The following is a 25,792-nucleotide window of genomic DNA, read 5'->3' as shown; positions in this document are numbered from 1 at the left end:
GCGCTAGTGATGCGTCCGCCATAGGGCTTAATGGCGGCGTTAACGGTTATGCCGTGGTGTAACGTAGTTTGTCTAATGGACGCCAAAGACGCAGTGTGAACCTGGCCTTACTAATCCTAAAGTTATATGGTAAATAAAGACACAGCCAGAATAAAGTTCTTTAATTGAAAGAATGACATAGACTCTTTTAATGAATCTAAATTAAACCATACTGACGACAGTTTTCAACCTGGACGGTGCCAAGATGCAACCTTCCAGGCTGAGATCCACTGGTGAATGAGCTGCTGTGAGCATCGATGAGCAGTGGAGACGTCATCGAGATTGCCAGAGGTCACTGAGGATGAGTTCTCAGCCGGGCTGATCTGCGGTGACCTCGGTGAGATCACAACTAGCACAGTGAGAAAGTTGCATGGTGCAGCTCTGAGTTCAGAGAGTTCACCGCAGGTTAGTTTGAGAAATTTCACAGACAGGCTCTTTCCTCACTCCACCCTTCTCCACATAGCCCCTCATCATCCCCCCCCCCCCCCCCGTTTTCCACACAGCCCCTCACCCCCCCATTTTCCACACAGCCCCTCACCATCTTCCCTATGCAGCCCCACTCAAGTTACATCAACCCTTTCCAATATATATCCTCAGAGTACTCACGCCGAGTCCTGGGTCCTCACTGTCATCTGTACTAGGGTCCATTATCCAGCCCCTCAGTCCTCTCCTCGCTCCGCTCTAAAATTCCATCCTCTGAGTCCTCTCCAGCAGCCTGAGCAAAGCGCTGCTCCCTGCTATGGCCTCACCCCGTCTGGTAACATCATCCCCTTCAAAAATCACCTCAGTTCTAGACACCTGTGTTGTGTGCAGTCTCACAGTCACTGATGGAGCCAGCTGTGCTGTGAGTGCGTTATTCTACACCCAGTGCCGGCCTGCACTGCTCAGCAACAAGTGAGGTGAGCACTTTCTCATCACCTGCTGCTGCTGTGGCTTCTACTGATCTCATTGAGCAGCTGAGAGAGCGATGAACGCAATGACATCAGTAGAAGCTGCAGCAAGTGATGAGAAAGTGTTCACCTCACATCACTTGTTGCTGAGCAGTGCAGACGGACGTCACCGGGTATGGAATAACGCACTCACCGCTCTGTGCACCTCATCAGAATACTGGGCAGAGCAGCCAAATGAAGGAGGCAGGAGTTGTGGTGCTGGCCAGGGGGCGGTCCCACTGGAGGGTTCTCCGGTTTCCCGATAGGCCAGTCCAACTCTGGAAACGACCCACCTGTTGGTAAATTGATGGTAGTCACTGAAGTACACAGTTTGCTCCACTCCTAATACTCCATAATGCATTTTCATCTCCAAGACATAACGTGACATGGAACTTCTCTGAGCCTCAAACTATTGGATACAGTGATTTACAATATTTTGTACCAGGAACAGGTGATTGTCTGGGGTATTACACCTTCATCAATCAGATATTGAATACATATCCGAAGGATGGGCCATCAACGTAAAAGTCCAGGACAACCCCTTTAACCTCAATTATTTCTACTGCAAGTGCCAAAATCTTTCAGCAGAATGTGGGCAGATCCCAGCCGATATAAAGCCATTCAGCAGAACCTGGGCCGCCTATGTCCGCACTGCATTTTCAATCATACTTTACATATTTTTAGGATGGATATTAAGTGCGGCACACATTTTTTGAAGACCTTACCATCAATGACCCAATAAACATCTTCGTAGAAAACTCAATTTAATTTTATGGCTTCATCTAACCACAGATCATCCCAATGTCAGGCACAGGACATCATTCTTGAACATTTCCAGGAGGAAGTGGTTTGTTATTGCAAGGGAAACTTGCCAACTCCCCCGGGAGCCTTACAGATGTTTTAGGAGAGTTAGCAAATATGTTTTAAATTAAAAAAACACAAAAAAAAACACAACTAAAAGATGGATTTAAAAAAAAACTTTTAACAACCAAATTCCACTCCTTCACTTTTCATTTGCCCCAGTTTTGATATATCCCAGTATCTTGCTGACAAGTCTTAGTGGACAATAAAGGAGGACCTGAAATTCCCTAAACGGAATTAATGAAATAATTAAATTGTATTGAGAATTTCATCCGATCGTTGGATTATTTTTCCTCTAATACAACCAGAGAGCGATCAATGTTCTCTCTAAGATATAATTCCAGAATTGGGTCAAGGCCTTTTGTAAAGCTTCACTCCCAGAAATGACTGCTCCACAAAGGCCACGTGCAGCAAGAATATTTCCAATTCAGTATCCCATATAACATTAGCTGTATTCAGACAGTAGGAAAGGTTCCTCCGTATCTATATATAATGGTCAACATTCCTTCAGCTACTAGTACATGTCTTCCGCCGGCTGACAGTAATTACTGTCAGGTCTCCTGTGGTCATTAAATCCTGTATCTCTGGAAGTTCAAAGCCTGTTCCTTGGCAATGTTCTTCCTTCAGGATCAAGAGAACTGCCTTGTCTCTAGGCCTCTATGATAAGAATACACCAAGAAGCTGAGAGGAGCTTCACAGGGACTGAGGAAAATGGAGAACAATACTTTGCGACCGGAATTACATACCTCTGGGGAAATAATAAGAGCAGTGTAGGTGATCATGTAAAAGATTTCTTTGGCCAGCTCATCTGATATGACTACTGTGTTGGTATTTAAGAGGCTGACCCCTTTGGACAGTCCCTATTTGTTAGAAGGGTCCTTTAATAATGAGCTGATCACAGATTATCTGGCTTCTGTGATCTCCAGGGAAGCTGTCATGTGAACCACGGACAGCATAAAAACTAGACGGGTTCCCCAATTATATAAAAAAAAGTGTTATAGTGAAATGTTTTGATTTGTGGAAAAACGGTCACAGGAACACTGGAAGGAAACTCAGACACAGGAATAGGGTTTAACAACAACGCGTTTCGACGGAGGCTCCGTCTTCATCTAGTGGAGGTTTATTAATGAGAGGAAGGATGGGGTATTTAAATAGGAAGCAGCCAATCAAAGCGGTGTTCCCATTAAACAGTCACAGTCCTGTCATTAATAAATCTCCACCTGATGAAAACGGAGCCTCCGTCGAAACGAGTTGTGGTTAAACCCTATTCCTGTGTCTGAGTTTCCTTCCAGTGCTCCTGTGACCGTTTTTCCACAAATCATTGCTTCCATCCTCCTTTGGAGGTTTTCGGCTGGAGCTGCGGTGGGACCTGGCATCTTATTCACTCCCTGGGCTGCCTCCTGAGTGCTCCCCCATGACCGCTTTTTACTGACTTTGATAGTGAATAGTTTTGGCTTTTTAGAGGTACAAAATAGCTTGAAAAAAAAGCTGGGCAATATGAGAAGTGTCTGCTGAGTGGATTTCTGCTTCTGCGACTTCATCCTGCCCAGCTCGGTTTGATTGACAGGTCTCTTCCTATTCACTGAGAGATGCAGCAGGAGGGAGCTGCCCAGCGGACTCGTCTCACCATGCCAAGAGGGTCCTCTGAGGGAGCCTGTTTGTATATGAAGCTACCATTATTTTGGCACGATGGACAAGTCTCACCCTTTATGCAAATATTAAGAGACCTGTCAATCAAGCCAAGCTGGGAGATGCAATAGAGAGCTGCTTTAAGAACTTTTCTTCCCTTTCAGAAAGTCCGTCTGTATTTCATACCGCCAGTGACTTGGGAAGCATGAAAAATCCAACAGTTTTCCTTTGATCTCGAGGGAAACTAGTCAACAAATATCCAAACATCATCCTCGCTGGAGATCACATCTTCCGCTACAGCTAAGCTATCATCAGAAAATGATCTATTGTTGAAATTAGATTTGTTTGTTACATTTTTGGGGGAATTTTTTTCTTTATAGATCACAATATGTTATCATAAATATGGAAATTTTCCCATGGCCACTGTTTTATTTCTTTTAGACAATTTTACCACACAGGTACATAGCCACAATGGTCAGACCCCTGCCCTATCTTTTTTTAATGAAGTGTTTAATGAGCATGTGCAAAGGTCATTGTACAGGGAGGAGGAGCCTGGTCAACTGGGACATGAGCCGTAATACCTGTCATTGTAATACTGCCTCTGATAATTTGGAACAATGTTGTAAACTCTTCCTGAAAGGACAGTAAGTATGAGTCTAAAAAAAAAGACTTAGTGGCCGGTGGGAAAATTTCAAGATTACCTTTGTTTTTCATGATATGAAAAAAAAAAAAAAATCATGTTAACACAAAAACCTGATATAAACAAACAGGTCATTTTCTGATTATTGCTTCCTTTTTAAAATGTTCTGTTGAATACTCCATAAAGCAGGGTTCAATGGGGGAACGTTTCTTCTTGCAGAGAGTGCCAAGCGTAAGAAGACTCATATGCCATTCAATGCTCTTCGGGGAATTTAAATATACAAATAGCCTCTTCAGAGAGGAAAAGGACTTGATCTTTAGTGTCACCTATTGGGTGTAGCAATCCTAAAAGTCAATATTGACACTTTAAATGGCCTTGAAACATGACTTATGGTAAGAAGCCAAAACAAAAACTCCATTTTAAGGAGCCTCTGACTGGGTTCTAAAGAGGGAACCTATCTCCTTGCAGAGAGTGCTAAGCTGTTGTAAGGAGACTTACAGGCCATGCAATACTCCCCATGGAATATAACCAGCACAAGCCTATTCTCTTTCGTATTCAATTTCTGCTTTGACTAATAATCGAGAATCCTGATAAAAAAAAATCCCTACGTTTTTGGACTACTTACATGGCACAATATCACTCCTGTTATAAAGTTGCCCATAATTTTGGCAATGATGAAAAATTGTCCGGGGATAGAGAGGGATAACTCCATTTAGCTTGTGCTACGTTGTTCCACTCAATGTTTTATGTATACCCACACAGGCACTATAGACTTTGCAGCAAATCTTGAGTAAAACATGGCACAACTGAAGTTGCTAGTTTGATATTCAACTTCGAAGGACATTTGCATTTGAAAAAAAAAGAAAAACAACTTATTTTGCAAACTTTCATTGAGAAAGCAGCTGAAAGAAAATATATATTCCACAATACATCTCTCTTTAAACTCATGCATACGACTTAAAGACACAATGAAAGAATAACATGTGTCAACAGATCGGATAATGAGTCTGCTCAGCATTCAGAAAGCGGCTTGAATGGGAAAACAGAAATGTTTTGTAACAGATGTATTTCTTCAGCCGACTATTGTAAAATTTCGCTGAGCATCTCTCGCTGTAGACCATTCTGAATCTCTCGGCAGCCTACATGCTCCTTTGTGCTGGATTCGATTCTCGTGACTTTCCTATTCAGATGGTTGCTGAAGAAGTTTTTTTTTTTATTATACAACCTGGCAGTAAGTTTTCAACCACCTTGAGTCACAATCCTAGGGGGAAAAGGATCTTAAGTTTACAAACAACTGCCCTAATATATTTCCAAACACCTCCACACAATGCCTACATAATAGTGCTATTCAGTGGCCAAATATTACTACCGTACAATGCACAAATAATACCACCAGTATTTAGTCCCACATAGCAGTTTTGTATATTTTCTACATAATAGTATCACCATACAATGCCCAAATAATAGAGCTCCGTGCGGCGGGCAACCAAAAAACTCAAGCTACTTACCGGTAGCGGTGTTTTTCAGGAGCCCATGACAGCACTAACGAGAGAGGGGATCCGCCCTTCAGGGACAGGAAACCTACAGAGATAAAAGAGCGGCACCTCTCTCCCGCATCAGTTGGATTACAGAGCATGAGAGGACCTCCTTGGTTAGTAGCACATAAATAATTTACACATTTCACCCTGTGACTAAACTTTAAAAATTTATATCAATAAGTGGTGAAAAGCCCTGCCAGCATAAAAGGGAGGGATTATAGGAGTGCTGTCATGGGCTCCTGAAAAACACCGCTACCGGTAAGTAGCTTGAGTATTTATTCAGTCGCCATGACAGCACTAATGAGAGAATTATAGAGAAAAGAGTTTTAGGGAGGGACTACAGCTTCCAGCACCCGTCTACCAAACGTGAGATCATTGGAGCCACCCACATCTAATCTGTAATGCTTAAAGAAAGTAGATGGAGATGACCATGTGGCCGCCTTACATATATCCTCAATCGACACCTCCGACCTCTCTGCCCAGGAAGTCGCCATGGCCCGAGTAGAATGAGGTCTTATGCCTTCCGGGATTTCTAGGCCACCTGCTGAATAAGCCAGAGAAATCACCTCACTAATCCATCTACCTAAGGTGTTTTTGGATACCCTAAACCCTTTCTTGACTCCCTGAAAGGATACGAATAAAGAATTATCTTTTTCCAGGGGTCTGTTACAGATATATACCTAAGTAGACATCTTTTAACATCTAAAGAATGGAGTTTGACTTCTTTTTGATTTTTAGGATTAGGACAAAAGGTCGGGAGATTTATTTCCTGTAGTCTGTGGAACTTTGACGCTACCTTTGGGAGATAAAGGGGATCAGTTCTTAATACTACCCTATCTTCTCTAAACTGAATGTATGGAGGCTGTCTAGAGAGGGCTTGTAAGTCACTAACTCTCCTTGCAGATGTGAGAGCGACCAAAAAAGCTGTTTTTAAGGACAGGACTTTTATAGGAGCAGATTCTATAGGCTCAAAGGGGGCTTCTGTCAAAGCTGTAAGTACCAAGTTTAAGTCCCACAGGGCTAGATTTCCCTTAATCATGGGTCTTGATCTAGCCGCTGCTTTGATAAATCTAGCAATCCAATAATTGTTAGCTAAATTACAACTGTATAAAGCCCCTAAAGCTGACACATGGACTCTCAAGTGTACTTGTAGCTAGCCCCATCTCTAGACCTCTCTGCAGGAACTCCAGAATCTTAGTGATACTGACTTTTGGACCCAACTCTGATCCTGACACAGTCAATAACTTTCTCCAGACCTTAACATAAATATTTGTCGTGGAAACCTTCCTGCTTTTTAATAGAGTATTAATATGACCTTGTGAAATCCCCTTTTCTTTAGTAATGACCCTTCAAATCCCACGCCGTCAGATGTAAATTGGACACTCGTGGATGGAGAATTGGACCCTGTGAGAGGAGGTCTGGGAGTTCTGGGAGAATACAAGGCTGAGAAATGGACATTTTCCTCAGCCAAGGAAACCACGGCCTCCTGGGCCAGAATGGCGCTATCAGGATTACTCGAGCTCTGTCCTCCCGAATCTTCCTCAGAACAATCGGGATCAAGTTCAATGGGGGAAAGGCATAGGCCATATTGAAGTGCCATGGAATTAGGAGGGCATCCACTGCGTACGGATTGTCTCTGGGGTTTAGGGAGCAAAAGCGGTGACACTTTTTGTTCTCTTTGCTGGCGAAGAGGTCTATATCTGGGCACCCCCAAAGAAGTGTGATCTGGTCGAAGATAGTCTGATTGAGAACCCAATCTCTTTGTCCGAGTTTTCTGCGACTTAGGTAATCGGCCATGATGTTGTGTTTTCCCTTTATATGAAGCGATGTGAGTGACAGTAGATGAGTTTCGGCTATCTTTAAGATACGACCCGCCACTTCCATTAAAGATCTGGATCGGGTTCCCCCCTGATGGTTAATATAAGCTACAGTTACCTGATTGTCTGAAAATAGCCTGACGTGATGGCCCTGTAAGGACATAAGGAAATGATTCAGAGCTCGTTCTACCGCTAATAACTCTTTAAGGTTAGAGGACAATTTTTGTTCGGAATGTGACCAAACACCCTGGACCCACAAATCACCCATATGTGCTCCCCATCCCCCGGGGCTAGCATCTGTGGTCACCACTGGTGATATATGGTTTATCCAGGGAACACCTTTACGCAGGTTTGGTGTATGTAACCACCAATGTAAGGACTGAATAGAGACGTCCGACAAGGAAAAAGTACTATCCAGGTGGCCGTCTAACAGACGAGTATTACACAATACCTCCCACTGTAGGACTCTGGTGTGGTATTGGGCCAAAAGAACTGCCGGGATACACGGCGTGAGTGAGCCTAACAGTGACATCGCTCCTCTTAATGTTACCAATGGATTATTAATAACCTTGAGTATTTGCCGTTGAATTTTTTCTACCTTTGTAACCGGTAGACGGCATTTCCTGCACCTTAAGAGTCTAATATGAGACCCAGGAGTTCTTGAACCTCTAGAGGTTGCAACAGTGATTTTTTTAAATTAATAATCCAACCCAATCTTTGTAAGGCTGTAATTACTTTTCCATAGTTGGGCCGAGCAGTGTGATTTTGAGTTCCCTATTATTAACAGATCATCTAGATATGGAACTACTAGAATATTCTGTTCATGAAGATGTGCCATGACCTCCACCATTATTTTTGTGAACACACGAGGAGCAACTGCAACACCAAAGGGGAGTGCCCTGTATTGGAAGTGTTTAACCATCCTGTCCAGTAAGACTGCTACCCTTAAATACCGCTGGTGGTCTGCGTATATAGGGACATGATAATAGGCGTCTTTAAGATCTAAGACGACCATAAAACACTTGTCAAACAATAGCTTTATTGCTGTTTTGACAGACTCCATTTTAAATGATTGTACCCATAAGAAACTGTTCAGGCCCTTAAGGTTGATGATGGTGCGAAAAGAATTGTCTGGCTTTTTAACCAAGAAGAGGGGGGAATAAAATCCTTTACCCCTTTGTGCTTCAGGAACCTCCACCAATACGCCCTTTTGTTGAAGTTCCTGGACCTCAGACTCTAACGCCAGTTGTTCTGCAGATGAAGAACGTACAGGTGTTACCAGAAATTTATCATTAGGAATGTTGTGAAAATCAAACTTTAGTCCTGATTTAATTATGTTCAGGATCCATGGGCTGCTGGAAATATTAAGCCAAGCCGGATAGAAGGCCAAAAGCCTGCCTCCCACTCGGTCCGGCAGTCACTGTGGCTTTCTGTTGTCCCGAAAGGAGTTGAACATGTAGCCTCGTTAGTCCAAATGAAATCCTTAAATATCCGGCCCCTCTAGGTACCTCCCCCTTATGGGGTCAGCAGATTAATCCAGGTGAACTGCCTGGTACACCGCATATGGGAGGCCCCTCCCCCAGAAGCCCACCGCCTATCGGAACCTTCCCCACAGCTGTGCTGTATGCATTTAATGGGCTCACCTGCCCCCGGAACCGCCCCCGTGCTCGCATTTTTGCGCTGTGTGCTGCAGGGCGCCGCCATATTCATCGCCGTGATCCAACCACGCCTGTGTCGCGCGTCATCAGCCCTCGCTGCACAGGGCGCCATCATCACCACCGCGGCCTTACTGCGCATGCGGCGCGCGTCATCAGCCCTCGCCGCACAGGTCGCCGCCATCATCACCGCCGTGGCCCTACTGCGCATGCGTCGCGGGTCATCAGCTCTCGCCGCACAGGGCGCCGCCATCATCACCGCTGCGGCCCTACTGCGCATGTGCCACATGTCATCAGCCCTCGCCGGTCACCATCTATAGCGCACACATGGCGCCGACACTCCCCAGGCCCTTGCTAAGTCCGGAACGCCGATCACGCCGCCACACATTCTCCTACCGCCGCCAGCTCCGCCGCAGGACTTCTGGAGACAGGCCTCCCATAACATACATACCTGTACCTGCGGCAATGGGACACTCCAAAGACAGCACTCCCCCTGAAGGCTGCTTTCATCTGCTGTTGCCTACCCCCACACCCTGTGGTGTGGCACCTCCAGCGCCCCGGACCTGACCGTGGAAGGGGAACCCCCGCTACCAGAACCGGCCTGCCGAGCCTGGGTACTGTCTTCAGTCTTCACCTTTCTCCAGAAGGCAAGTCTGTAGGGTCCCCTGTCAGGGACAGGAAACCAACTGATGCGGGAGAGAGGTGCCGTCCTTTTATCTCTGTAGGTTTCCTGTCCCTGAAGGGCGGATCCCCTCTCTCGTTAGTGCTGTCATGGCGACTGAATAAATGGTAAGTAATGCATACTAAAATTTGCAATTGGCAATAAGAATTTATAGTCTTGTCGCCATATCGCTGATACATCCTCCCCCTCCACATTTAGCTGATGCATGCGAGACATTTCTGAAAGGACCGCCACTTATGTCACAGACCGCTTATCTCCACTTAGGGGACTATTTTATACACTTTAATACATCTTATTACTGGCCTGACCAAATTGATACATAGGGGCAGCAGTATAGAATATTCTTGTACATAGGAGCAGAATTATAGTAGTTATAATCTTGTAAATAGGGGCTGTATTATAGTAGTTATATTCTTGTACATAGGGGGCAGTATTATAGTAGTTATATTCTTGTATATAGGGGGCAGTATTATAGTAGTTATATTCTTGTATATAGGGGCAGTATTATAGTAGTTATATTCTTGTATATAGGGGCAGTATTATAGTAGCTATATTCTTGTACATAGGGGCAGTATTATAGTAGTTATGTTCTTGTATATAGGGGCAGTATTATAGTAGTTATATTATTGTATATAGGGGCAGTATTATAGTAGTTATATTCTTGTATATAGGGGCAGTATTATAGTAGTTATATTCTTGTATATAGGGGCAGTATTATAGTAGTTATGTTCTTGTATATAGGGGCAGTATTATAGTAGTTATATTCTTGTATATAGGAGCAGTATTATAGTAGTTATATTCTTGTATATAGGGGCAGTATTATAGTAGTTATATTCTTGTATATAGGGGCAGTATTATAGTAGTTATATTCTTGTATATAGGGGCAGTATTATAGTAGTTATGTTCTTGTATATAGGGGCAGTATTATAGTAGTTATATTATTGTACATAGGGGGTAGTATTATAGTCAGGGCCGGTTTTAGACAAAGTGGGGCCCTAGGCAAAAGTTTAAAATGAGGTCCCCAATGCTCACATACATATTGCACCATGACTCTCAAACATTTTGGTTGCATTTACATGCGTTGAGTTCAGACCGTTCGAAGCGTGCGATTGACAACATTGAAGTCGTTTGGCTCTTGTTTCTCGGCCTCTTTACATCGTCTGAGGACGAATGATGGGGACAGAACACTAGTAGATCAATCTGTCCCCATATAGTATCATGCTATAAGCAGCAGGGCTGTGTGTGTGTGTGTGTGTGTGTGTGTGTGTGTGTGTGTGTGTGTGTGTGTGTGTGTATATATATATACACTCTAGTCTGTTCAACCATTATGTTAAAATGTGCATGGAACACACACACTATCACTGTATGTTTATATAGAATAATGCAAAAAATAAAAATAAAAAATAATATATATATACACACACACAATTAAAACACACACGCACATGACACATGCTTATACACACACACTTATACACACATTCATACATGTACATGTCACACACTTATACACACAGACACACATACATACATACATACATGTACACGGCACACACTTATATACACACACACATATATATGGCATGCACTTATACACAGACATGGCACGCACTTATACACAGACATGGCACGCACTTATACACATACATGGCACGCACTTATACACACACATATATACATGGCACGCACTTCTACACACACATATATACATGGCACGCATTTATACACATACATCATGACACGCATTTATACACACATACATACACACACATATATACACATACATACACACACATACATACACACACATACATACACATACATACACATACATATATATATATATATATATATATATATATATATATATATATATATATATATACATACACATACACGGCACAGACATGCAGCACAACAAATGCTCATTTGACACAAGTGATTCACATAAGCACACACTACACATGACATGCTATACACACCACACACACACACCTTTATGCTGGAGGGAATGAGATGATGCACACTATCAGATGCAGCTCCTCCTGCTCCCAGCAGACACCTTTCTGCCCTCTCCTCTGCTGGGACTGCCGACAAGAGCAGGAGTTGCTGACAGCAGGACAGGAGCCATCATCACCAGGAGCAGCACACACAGTGGGACGGGTGCTCTTTACTTATCTGCCGGCTCAGGTTGTTACTGGTGCTGGGTCTCTCTCCCTTCCCCTCAGAGGCTCCGTGCAGCAGGACAGGGCGCTGGCCAATGAGCACTTCTATCACGCTGATGGGGGAGGTTCAGGCCGCTGCTCCTGTGCTTCACTGCAGGCTCCCATTTTACTGCTACAAACATTCCCAGAGTACATGGCCTGTGGTGACATCACGGTCACATGGCAGGTCACCTGATCGTGATGTCACTACAGGTCCTTAACCAGTCTCTACTCGGAAGCTTCACTGATAACACTGGCCAACAGTGAAAATGTGTCTGAAATGAAAATAGCTGGTTTGTAATAATTTTAGCATCCTAAAAACGAATATGTTACTTAAAAATCATTATTAGCTCTTGTTGCTGAGATACATGTCATCCCTTCACCCCCGGAGCTTTTTCCGTTTTTCCGTTTTCGTTTTTCGCTCCCCTCCTTCCCAGAGCCATAACTTTTTTATTTTTCCGTCAATTTGGCCATGTGAGGGCTTATTTTTTGCGGGACGAGTTGTACTTTTGAACGACATCATTGGTTTTACCATGTCGTGTACTAGAAAACGGGAAAAAAATTCCAAGTGCAGTGAAATTGCAAAAAAAGTGCAATCCCACACTTGTTTTTTGCTTGCCTATTTTGCTAGGTTCACTAAATGCTAAAACTGACCTGCCATTATGATTCTCCAGGTCATTACGAGTTCATAGACACCTAACATGACTAGGTTATTTTTCACCTAAGTGGTGAAAAAAAATTCCAAACTTTGCAAAAAACAAAACAAAACAAAATTGCGCCATTTTCCGATACCCGTAGCGTCTCCATTTTTCGTGATCTGGGGTCGGGTGAGGGTTTATTTTTTGCGTGCCGAGCTGGCGTTTTTAATGATAGCATTTTGGTGCAGATACGTTCTTTTGATCGCCCGTTATTGCATTTTAATGCAATGTCGTGGCGACCAAAAAAACGTAATTCTGGCGTTCCGATTTTTTTTCTCGTTACGCCGTTTTGCGATAAGGTTAATGCTTTTTTTTTATTGCTAGATCGGGCGATTCTGAACGCGGCGATACCAAATATGTGTAGGTTGGGGGTTTTTTTTATTGATTTATTTTGATTGGGGCGAAAGGGGGGTGATTTAAACTTTTATGTTTTTTTTATTTTTTTCACATTTTTAAAAACTTTTTTTTTTTTACTTTTGCCATGCTTCTATAGCCTCCATGGGAGGCTAGAAGCAGGCACAGCCCGATCGGCTCTGCTATGCAGCAGCGATCATAAGATCGCTGTTACACAGCAGAATTGCAGGTGTGCTGTGAGCGCCGACCACAGGGGGGCGCTCACAGCCACCGGCAATCAGTAACCATAGAGGTCTCCAGGACCTCTATGGTTACCTTCCTGATGCATCGCCGACCCCCGATCATGTGACGGGGGTCGGCGATGCGCTCATATCCGGCCGCACGGCCGGATGCGGTAGTTAAATGCCGCTGTCTGTGTTTGACAGCGGCATTTAACTAGTTAATAGCGGCGGGTGATCGCGATTTCACCCGCCGCTATTGCGCGCACATGTCAGCTGTAAAAAACAGCTGACATGTCGCGACTTTGATGTGCGCTCACCGCCGGAGCGCACATCAAAGCGGGGGTCCCGACATGTGACATACTATACCGTCACATGTCGGGAAGGGGTTAAGATTATTATGCAGGAAAATAGGGAAATTTTGAATTTTCAACAAATGTGTATTGGTAAACCTGATTACAGACCTGTTGAACCAATGTCAGCCATTTTATTCATTGTGTCTGCATAGTTTGTACTAATTGAAGTCTCTTTCTCTTGTTGCAGTAATTTTGTGGAGAGAATTTACACTTTGAAAATGCCTCGTAAATGTGCAAATATTGTTAACAATTTTTGTTACGTGTGTGGTTATGTGACATTTGCCAACCAAAGAAGACCAATTACTCCACTTGTGAAGACTGCTTACCATCATTACTTTGGTGTAAAGGTTGGTGATCAGGAGAAGCCCTGGGCTCCACACATTTGCTGCAATAGTTGTTCAGTAAATCTGGTTGCATGGTTGAAGAATAAAGGACGTTCTATGCGTTTTGGTGTGCCAATGATTTGGAGGGAGCCAAGAAATCATGTAGACGACTGCTATTTCTGCATGGTTGCTCCTCTTCAGCATGGCATGTCAAGAAAAAAGAAGGGGACTATTGAGTACCCTAACATCCCCTCGGCTATAAGACCAGTCCCACATGGGAAAGATCTTCCCGTTCCTCGCCCTCCAAAGGAATATGTACTGGAATCAGATCAGGAGGAAGAATCGCCCGGAAGTTCATCACAAGATCTTGAATATGATTCACAGTCTGCATCAAATGAACCACATTTGCTTTCTCAGGGTGAACTCAATGATCTGATACGCGACCTGGACCTGTCGAAAGAAAAGGCAGAGCTTCTGGCTTCAAGATTAAAACAATGGAACTTTCTACTGTACAATGTTAAAGTGACTGCCTATAGGCATCGACAAAGAGATTTACATGTTTATTTTAAAAAGCAAGACAATCTCGTTTTCTGCACCAGTGTTGATGGTTTAATGTCCGCTATGAATGTTCAGTACAACCCACTAGATTGGAGACTTTTCATCGACGGTTCAAAGGTTAGTTTAAAAGCTGTACTATTGCACAATGGAAATGTTCTTCCTTCCGTTCCTGTAGGCCATGCTGTTTGCATGAAAGAAACCTACAACAATATGAAACTGCTTCTGGACGCAATAAAATACAGTGACCACCAATGGCAGATCTGTGCAGACTTGAAAGTGGTTGCAATATTGTTAGGCATGCAGTTGGGATACACAAAATATTGCTGTTTCCTATGTGAGTGGGACAGCCGTGCTAGATCTTCTCACTACAATATAAAAGTGTGGCCTACAAGGGACAAAATGTGTCCTGGAATTAAGAATGTTCAACACTGTCCACTTGTTGAACGCAGTAAAATCATTCTGCCGGCGCTACACATTAAACTTGGTCTTATGAAAAATTTTGTTAAGGGAATGAACCAAGAAGGAAATGCTTTTAATTACCTCAGAGGGAAGTTTCCACAACTCAGTGATGCTAAAGTGAAAGAAGGTGTCTTCATTGGTCCTCAAATTCGTGACCTACTTAGGGATGGAAATTTTGACGAGATCCTACAAGGCAATGAGAAGGCGGCATGGCAAGCCTTCAGAGATGTTGTACGTGGCTTCTTGGGAAACAGACGAGTTGATAACTATGTTGATATTGTGAATAACCTTCTTACGAAGTATCATAAATTAGGCTGCAACATGTCATTAAAAATACACTTTCTGGACTCTCATCTGGATTTCTTCCCGGACAATTGTGGTGCAGTAAGCGATGAGCATGGTGAGCGATTCCACCAAGATATTTTAAATATGGAACAAAGATATCAGGGCAAGTGGAATGCTTCCATGCTTGCAGACTACTGTTGGACATTAATCAGAGATGTACCAGAAGAAAACTTCAATAGACAAGCAAAAAGAAAGCGTTCTCGTGAATAGGTCTTGTCTGAACTGTTGTGTTCAGTTAATGTATTGTGTTCTTGCTATTTTAATCATATTTTAAACAATATTTCAAGTTTGAACATGACATTTGTGTGCAATTTATACTCTTGTAATGAATGCTTCTCGCTACCTACAGCACATACATCCATGGCGTGTATCTAAAAAACGAGAGCTAATTAAACAATTCTGTGGGTATATTTGAGTTTCTCGACCCAAAATTAGTAATATTTGCCTATTTTCATCAAAGAAACATAAAAAAAGTTGTTTTTTGTTGGCCTGTGTAATACTATTATCAGTGAAGCTTCTGCTGTAGATGCTGGGGGCCCCCAAGGGAGTGGGGGCCCCAGGCAGCTGCCTAGTCTGCCTGGCCCTAACGCCGGCCCTGATTATAGTAGTTATATTCTTGTATATAGGGACAGTATTATAGTAGTTATATTCTTGTACATAGGGGCAGTATTATAGTAGTTATATTCTTGTATATAGGGGCAGTATTATAGTAGTTATATTCTTGTATATAGGAGCAGTATTATAGTAGTTATATTCTTGTATATAGGGGCAGTATTATAGTAGTTATATTCTTGTATATAGGAGCAGTATTATAGTAGTTGTATTCTTGTATATAGGGGCAGTATTATAGTAGTTATATTCTTGTATATAGGAGCAGTATTATTGTTGTTATATTTTTGTACATAGGGGCAGTATTATAGTAGTTATATTCTTGTATATTGTATATAGGAGCAGTATTATAGTTGTTATATTCTTGTACATAGGGGCAGTAGGGCAGTATTATAGTAGTTATAGTCTTGTATATAGGGGCAGTATTATAGTAGTTATATTCTTGTACATAGGGGCAGTATTATAGTAGTTATATTCTTGTACATAGGGGCAGTATTATAATAGTTATATTCTTGTATATAGAAGCAGTATTATAGTAGTTTTTATTCTTGTATATAGGGGCAGGATTATAGTAGTTATATTCTTGTATATAGGGGCAGGATTATAGTAGTTATATTCTTGTATATAGGGGCAGTATTATAGTAGTTATATTCTTGTACATAGGGGGCAATGCTATAGTAGGTATATTCGTGTATATAGGGGCAGTATTATAGTAGTTATTTTCTTGTACATGGGGGGCAGTGTTGTAGAAGTTATAGTCTTGTATATAGGGGGTAGAATTTTAGTAGTTCTATTTTTGTACATGGGGGTTGTATTATAACAGCTATTTTCTTGTCCATTGGAGACTGAATAATAGTTGTTGTATTCATACATGTAGGCAGCATTAGTTTTATTTATATCTTTCTATATAAAAATTAGGAGCAAAGTAGTATTATAGTACTGTAGTTGTTAAAGCTAGGCAGGTCAATGAAAATTACGTGTTTATCAATTATATTTATTATTATTTATTTAACGTTGGTGACTAAAAAACGTATTTGGCTCTTGTATTGTTTAGCTTAATAAGGCATTTTACTTATAATCTGAAGTATTGCCAAATAGTTTGATGTCGCATGCTACACACTCAGCTTTTTTATTGAATGCTTCGGAAGAGGGGCAGGAAGTTTAGGCCCTAAGCATCTGCCAAGTTTGCCATCCCCGGACGTCTGTATAACATTACAAGCTACGATTCCACTATATGAATGAATAAAACTTGCATTTTATGACACAAAATAAATGTGAATCATGTATTTTATTCCATATAATAAATTATATATTCTCATGAAATAAGCTCAAAAGGTTAATGATAAATTATGGTATTTTTGTAAACTCCAGATTATATAAAATGTGTCTGGAGAGTCATTTTCCCCTAAAACGTTTCCACAAATCAACCATACGGCTGAATGCAGTGATTTAACGCAGATAAGTTCACCTTCCCAAGTGTTTGTTGTGAAAGGTAAATATATTTTCATGATATAATTTTCACTCCGTCACTTTCATTGCATTTATTTAATGGAAACTGAGATCAAAGTTACAGTAAGAAACCCATCGGACAACCGAGTACAGGCTGGCTGGACCAGTTCAGGGATAAGCCGCTTTGGCTCAATGTAGCCTGTGTACCATAAATTTAAAGGGGGAAAAAAAAAAGAATCGCTGATAGTTGAGATAAATAACGGTGTTTGTGAGTTAATGCTGCGGACGAAAATCACAGATCACATTATAACTCATTATTTTTTGACCGTGAGAGCAGAACATAACAAATTAATAACCTATACGGTGACATTACGGGACTGGTAAAGGGTTCTCGGTGGCTGTGAACCCAATTAAAACTCCAGTGAATAAATCAATGTAAGCATATTAGCCATGGACAGTTTCCATGGAGTGTTTTATACCAGCTCTGGGCAGCATTTGTAACACTGTCAAAGCAAACACCTATGAAACAACAGGCACCGTGGCTGGCTAATAGTGGACATTAAAAATAAATAAGGAAATAAATACAGAAGGAACGTAAATAAATACCTTTTACAATCTTGGCACCACATACATTCGGGCAGAAGGCTGTCTCGGTGGGTAGCTTTGTATGATATCTCCACCATGTTTGTTTTCGTTTCCTTCAAGACCACCAGAGGAGAGGAGACCCAGGTACACAGAACAGGTGCGTGACCCCACTGGACAGCACAGATTCTTTGGTGCTGAAATCTATAATTATTTGATGACTCGGGTTCCCCTGAGTCCAGTCCTGTGATCGGTCAGTACAAACTTGTCTACAACACTCCGAAAAAATGCCAGTTGGCTTCCTATAACATTGGCATCAGTGTATTTGCAAATTTGCATCTGTAGGATTCCCTACTAGTGTGCACAATGTACCAACGAGGCCTTGAATTCACAAATGTTTTAAAAAAAATTTAAGCTCCTGTTGGTGAACAGAGAAGTGGTCTGCACCTACGAAAATTCTCTGCATACTGTACAGAACTGTCTCCATACAAGTCACAATATAATAGAAGCACGAAAGATCCAGAATGTGCAAAAGATACAATATTTAATCCTTTAAAAAAATTACAACAGTAGAAAAAAAAAGTTAAAAAAGCAAAAAATGTCTCACACCAGGAGACACCACAGACTTATTTCTAACCAGGTATACACACAGCCAAAGCTATCTGCATTGTATGGAAAAAAAAAATGTTTTTTTTAAATAATGTAATAAATATTGCCTTAATTCACCAGGCTACAATTGTAAATAGAGCAAATAGCAAGAACCTAATTATGAACGGCAATCTTCTAAAATAATCCATGCATACAAGCACTCAATAATGAAGGGGTACACCTAATAAAATAAGGTATATGTAGTATAGCTACCTGGAGAACATGAAAGTGGCGTCTCCCCACCCCAATGTAGCTATACTACATATACCTTATTTTATTAGGTGTACCCCTTCATTATTGAGTGCTTGTATGCATGGATTATTTTAGGGGACTGCCGTTCATAATTAGGTTCTTGCTATTTGCTCTATTTACCATTGTAGCCTGGTGAATCAAGGCAATATTTATTACATTATTTAAAAACAAAAAATTTTCATACCATGCTGATAGCTTTGGCTGTGTGTATACCTGGTTAGAAATACGTCTGTGGAATTTGTGGTGTCTCCTGGTGTGAGACATTTTCTGCTTTTTTAACTTTCTTTTTTTCTACTGTTGTCATTTTTTAAAGGTTTATTAATAAATATTGTTTCTTTTACACATTCTGGATCTCTTTGTGCTTCTATTGAGGACTGTCAGTAGAAGAGTGACTATCTGATTATGTTTGAAGTGCCAGTCCTACATGAATTTTGGACACATTCTTGTTGCTAAATAAGTCACAATATAAGTTGCATAGATCTTACATAGATCTTAGACATGTTGAGGCTAGTGAAAATCCATGTTAGTATTAATTATTGAGAATTTTATAAGTCCATCTAAATAGCAGGAAAGCACATGCATTCATTCACCGTACACCCTGCCTAACAGCTGCGGCATGTACTGAGCAGTGTGAAAGGTCAGTAAGAAGGAGGGACCCTGAGGGAAATGTCAATCAAGTGAGCAAATATTCAAAAGCAGCAGGGAGGAGGAACGCTGAGGAGCTGTCAATATGACTAGGTCACCAAAAATTCAGAAGAAACAGGGAGGAGGGACACTGAGGAATTGTCAATCAGGCTCGAAGCAGCAGAGAGGAGGAATGCGGAGATGTCAATATGGCTAGGTGAGCGAAAAATTCAGAAGCAGCAGAGAGGAGGGACACTGAGGAACTCAATATGGCTAGATGAGTAAAAGTTCAGAAGGAGCACGGTGGAAAGATGCGGAGAAGTTGTCAATATGGCTAGATCAGCAGAGATTCAGAAGCAGCAGGGAGGAGGGACATTGAGGAGCTGTCAAAACAGGCTAAGAGGGCAGAAATGAATTTACACTTTCAGCTAAATTATACAGCCATTCTGACACTAATCTTCAAAGTAACTACACCAGCCTTATCAGAATTAGGAAATCTAATGACAGGTTCACTTTTAATAAAATTTGAGGCAGTCACAGAGGGGTTAACAATAAACGATCACTGCAATTTTCATCTACTATGTCTACACTTCTGGCTGTTGTCTAGGACTGTGGTTCAGTTTCATAGATTTAGAAATATCTTCCTGTTTTGCTGCTTCACACCAAAGTTACCACTCAATTTTTCTATCATAATTGCAAAGAAAAAAAAAAATCTTACACCTTATAATTCTGAATCTCAGCTCCCAGGCATCTCTTGAGAAGCAGCACTTACTTCACTTATTCTGACGTGCATCTCCTAAAAATCTCCATGTAAATTGTCATTCCGCTGTCCCAATTCAGCACATTAGTCTACGTAGACATGATAAATGAATGCAGCAGAAGACCAGCGCTTGGAAGAGCAAACATGGACGTCTCTATAGTTACTGAATAGAAAATGCTGCATGCATAGATTCCTATAATTTCAGGGTAAACTCACAGAAACATAACTTTGGCAGCTCTAGGCCCCGTGAGGCCTTTGGGTTAGTCTCTTAGGTATCGATTTTGTCGGAAGGGGGTCAGACTTCTGTCCATAGTTTCTAAGAGATGACCTACAAATCGCCCCATATAACTCAGCCATACAGATAGGACACAGTAACTGAAGGGCCCCATACACAAGACATAGCTGCTGGCTGAACGATCGGCTGACAGCTACCATCCCATACACAAGTGTGATCCGATGGTTGAGCACTTGGGAGATGAAATTCAACAGGTCAGATCCTTCTCTCTCCCAACATCATCTATCAGGGGATAGTAAGAAGGCCTCAGCACAAATTAGATGATTGGAGGGCTCGGATTACTTTTTACTTAACGTGTATATGAGAAAGCTTAGAGCAGGAAAAATAATTGTCATAAGTAATCACTGGGTATCCAATACCAACACTTTCCAATCCTGGAGCCGCAATCAGCTCTCTTCCTTGTCGCATAAAAAGACATAAAAGTCTGAGTTCTCTGATTAACTTCAGCTGATGGGCAATTAGTTTGAAGCGGTATAATTTCTTTTTTTTTTTTCTGCAAATGAAAAGCACACTTGACCTTCATGGTTGCAATTAACAGCTACTGTCAGAAAAGTACGTCTGATGTCAACGGCACTCAGCATTTGTGTCTTTTCCAAGGGGAAAAAACAAACAAAAATCGTTTGCAGGAAAGTCATAGCAAATATATAAAGCATAGAGGAGTGTAGAGCCTGCGGGCTAAAGACAACGCTTCTGTCTATGGCAGAGATGAAGATAGATAGCCAAACAATGTTTCAAGTGTAAAGTTGGTGGATTCAACTCTTCCCAGTCACGGAGAAAACAGAGGACAGAAGTTATCTGTTCTGATGATCTTTAGGGTCCCAAAAGTGGCACCCACCCTGGTCTAACACTCGTCACCGATCCTGAGATAGATGATATCTTATTTAGTCTGGGATAGCCCTTTGAATGTGGCTTTGCGGTAAAATGACAACAATCCATGGTACAGCAGAGTTTCCTTTGTGCACTACAGTGATGTAGCCCCTTTTACCCAATTCTGGCAGTACAGTGAGCAAGCTCTTCCCATACAGTGTGCAGCATGGATGTAAGTCCTAAGAATCCTGCACAAGACAACCCCATTTAAGGTTGACGTGGATCCCAACCACTATATTATCTTGCAATACATTCACATACAGATTTTTTGCAGAACTTGTCCCAATGATCTGACTACAGCTTGCAGAAAGTCATAGTTACTCACCGATAACGGTGTTTCTCAGAGCCCATGACAGCACTACGGAGAGAAGGGATCCGCCCTTCAGGGACAGGAAACCTACAGATAAAAAGGGCGATACCTCTCCCTCGCATCAGTTGGTTTACAGAGCATCGGAGGACCTCCAGGCTAGTTACAACAGAAAAAAACATATTATAGCATTGCTTATTAGAGGAACACCGTGCCTATGTTATATTAGATAAGGTATATATAAGAAAAGTGCTCACCGCACTCGTGATGGGAGGGAATAAGCGAGTGCTGTCATGGGCTCCGAGAAACACCGTTATCGGTGAGTAACTATGACTTTCTCGGTCTCCCATGACAGCACTATGGAGAGAATTACAGAGATTAAGCTTAGGGAGGGACCACAGCCTCGAGAACCCTTCGCCCGAAGGTCAAGTCAGACACAGAGGCTAGATTTAATCTATAGTGTCTAAAAAAGGTTGATGGTGATGACCAGGTGGCCACTTTGCAGATTTGCTCAATTGATACATCTGACCTCTCAGCCCATGAGGTAGCTACTGCCCTTGTGGAATGCGCTTTTATACCATCCGGGATCGTATTCCCCGTGGATGAATATGCAAAGGCTATTGCCTCCTTTATCCACCTTGCCAAGGTACCTTTGGATGCACGGAATCCTTTTCTGGGACCCTGAAAACAGACAAATAAAGAGCCTTCCTTCCTATACTCCCTGGTGGAATCTAAATATTGGACTAGACATCTTCTGACATTAAATTATGGAAATTTCGCTCTTTCTCATTTTTAGGGTCTGGGCAAAAGGACGGCAGGGATACTTCTTGTGACCTATGAAATTTTGATGCCTCTTTTGGCAAATAGGCCGGGTCGGGTTTAAGAGTGACTGTCATCTAATATTTTTGTAAAAGGTGGGTTAGAGGACAGGGCTTGAATGTCACTTATTCTGCGCACAGATGTTAAAGCTACCAGAAGAATAGTCTTAAGTGATAGTGTTTTAATGGAAATTGTGTTTATGGGTTCGAATAGAGGACCCGTTAGTGCAGAGAGAAGTAAGTTTAGGTCCCATGAGGGCATTTTTTTAGTAACTAGAGGTTTTGACCTGGTTACCGCTTTAATAAATCTTACTACCCATGGATTGGCTGCAATATTTTGATTATAGAGTGCTCCCAGAGCTGCTATTTGTACCTTCAGAGTACTAACCGCCAGCCCCTGTTCCAGACCTTTTTGTAGGAATTCAAGTATTTTATCAATAGAAGGCCCATCCTGGACTTTTACTTTGGAGACGGATAAGAATTTTTTCCATGTTTTCCCATATGCTTTAGTAGTAATAGATTTTCTACTTTTTAACAACGTGGCTACTAAGTTGTCCGAAAACCCCCTTTGTTTCAATAGTCTCCGTTCAAAATCCAGGCTGTTAAATGTAAGTTTGTCTCCTGTGGGTGGAAGATCGGCCCTTGCTGTAGTAGGTCTGGTATATTCGGTAGGATCCATGGGTCTGAGACCGATAGCATCCTTAGCCAGGAAAACCATGTCCTTTTTGGCCAGAATGGGGCTATAAGGATCATTTTTGTTTTGTCCTCTCTGACTTTCCGAATGACTGCCGGGATCAGAACAATTGGAGGAAAAGCATATGTTAGTTTGTGGGTCCATGGAATCAGAAAAGCATCCAGAGCCTGGGGGTTCCCTTCCGGGTTTAGTAAGCAAAACATGTTTACTTTTTTGTTTTTGGAATTGGCGAATAAATCTATTGTTGGGGTTCCCCACATCTTCGTAATCTGGTTGTAGATGGATTGGTTTAGGGACCACTCGCCTTGTTTTAACTGAGTCCGACTCAAGTAATCTGCCTTTTCGTTGTGTGACCCCTGAATATGTAGTGCCGAAAGGGATAGTAGATTTTCCTCTGCAAGACTGATAATTTTGGCGGAGGAACTCATCAGTGATCGGGACCTTGTTCCTCCCTGGTGGTTTGTATATGCTACTGTCACCTTGTTGTCCGAAAAAATTCAGACATGATGGCCTCGAATATAGGTTAGAAAAAATAGAAGAGCTCGATACACCACTCAAAGTTCTTTTTGGTTCGAGGATGCTGATAGTTCCTGAACTGTCCAGTCTCCCTGAGCCACCCTGTTTTCCATGTGAGCCCCCCACCCCCTGGGACTCGCATCGGTTGTTATTACCCGAGATATTTTTCGTACCCAAGGGATTCCCTTTGAAAGGTTTCGGCTCTTTCCCCACCAGAGAAGGGAATGAATAACTGAGGAATTTAGAATGATGCGACCTTCTAAATTGTCTTTTAGTATTGACTGCCATTCCAGTATAAGCCATTGAAGCTCTCTCGTGTGGAATTGTGCGAAAGGTACTGCTGGCAGACATGAAGAGAGAGAGCCCAGTAGCGACATCCCCTTCCTTAGAGTCATGGAGGGGTTGTGTAGAGTTCGTGCTATCATAATCATTATATTGTCTTTTTTGGACACTGGGAGTCGGCATTCTTGGACCTGGGAGTCTAATGTTAGTCCCAGAAACTCCTGAATTTCACAGGGTTCCAACTTTGATTTTTTTATATTTATGAGCCAACCCAAGTCCATTAGAATATTTATCACTCGGTCCCGCTGTTCCCTGCAACTTTGGGCCGAGTCGCTTGCAATAAGAAAATCGTCCAAGTAAGGGACTATTAATATATTTTGTTCCCTTATGTGGGCCATCATTTCCGCTACTATTTTTGTAAACACTCGCGGAGCAATTGAGATCCCGAACGGGAGGGCTCTGTATTGGAAATTTCTTACTTGACCCTCTATGGGTACTGACATCCTGAGAAATTTCTGAGATTGCTTGTGGATGGGTACATGATAATATGCGTCGGTTAGGTCTATCACAACCATGTAGCAGTTCGGAAAGAGGATTTTTATGGTAGACTTTATTGTTTTCATTTTGAATTTTTGATTTTTTACATATTTGTTCAGGTTTTTTAGATTTATTATCGTTCGAAAAGAGCCGTCGGGTTTTGGCACTAGAAATAGCGGGGAGTAAAATCCCTTCCCTATTTCTTGAGGGGAGATCTCTTGAATTACAGATTTTTGTAATAGGGAAATCATTTCCTTTTCTAGTGCGGCTTGCTCTGCTGCTGAAGACCTTGTCTTTGTTACTACATAATTTTGAGGGGGTAAAGAGAGAAAATCTATTTTTAGACCAAGGTGAATTAGATTTAGGATCCAGGTATTATTGGATATTTTCTTCCAGGCGGGAAGGAATGAAGTGAGTCTTCCTCCCACATAGGGAAAATGTAATTTGGAGGGGTTTTTGTCACGGGAGGTGTTGCCAAAAAGGTAACCCCTGTCTTTTCTCCTTCCTTCTTCCCATTTACTCTGTTCTCTGGGGGGTCTTCGGTGAAAAAATCTCCAGCTCCGAAAGGACTGTTTGAATGGAGCTGGTCCCAGGTTTGGAAAACCTTTCTTTTTGTCCCCAGCTTTCTGAAGGATGTCATCCAAGGTCTCCCCAAACAATAAATGTCCCTCACATGGAATAGAACATAATTTTAATTTCGTCTGGAGATCCCCCGGCCAACTTTTAAGCCATAAAGTTCTTCTGGCTGCGTTGGAAAGGGCAGCGGCTTTGGATGTTAAGCGCACAGAGTCCGCTGAAGAATCCGCTAGGAACGCTGCTGCCGCTCTAATTACAGGCATTGAATCCAGTAACTTATTCCTGGGTGACCCGTCTTTAATCTGTTTTTCTAATTGGTCAATCCACACCATTAAAGATCTGGAGGTGCATGTCGCAGCAACCGCAGGTCTCAAGCTAACTCCAGCCGATTCCCACGCCCCCTTGAGAAAAGTATCCGCTTTTTTTTTATCTAAAGGGTTATTAAGGGTACCCATATCCTCAAACGGGAGCGCAAATTTTTTCGAAGCCTTGGCTACCGCGACATCCAATTTAGGCACCTTATCCCAGGAAGTAGACGCCTCGTCTTCGAAAGGATACTTCCTTTTAAGCGAGGGTACTGAGGAGTTTCTCCTATCAGGTTTCTCCCACTCTTTTTTAATCAGCGTTTGGACGTTGGAATTTAGGGGAAATGTTCTCCGCTTTTTCTGCCC

At 42.1% G+C, this 25,792-nt stretch overlaps 1 protein-coding gene across 5 annotated transcripts in view; it reads right to left on the bottom strand.

Moving 5' to 3' along the window:
• Positions 1-25,792, bottom strand: part of GPSM1 (G protein signaling modulator 1) — a 347,209-nt gene that overhangs the window by 89,913 nt on the left and 231,504 nt on the right. The window lies entirely within an intron of this gene.

This window comes from Ranitomeya variabilis, chromosome 2, assembly GCF_051348905.1.
Source record: "Ranitomeya variabilis isolate aRanVar5 chromosome 2, aRanVar5.hap1, whole genome shotgun sequence".
Taxonomy (NCBI): domain Eukaryota; kingdom Metazoa; phylum Chordata; class Amphibia; order Anura; family Dendrobatidae; genus Ranitomeya; species Ranitomeya variabilis.
This window is presented reverse-complemented; position numbering and strand designations above follow the sequence as displayed.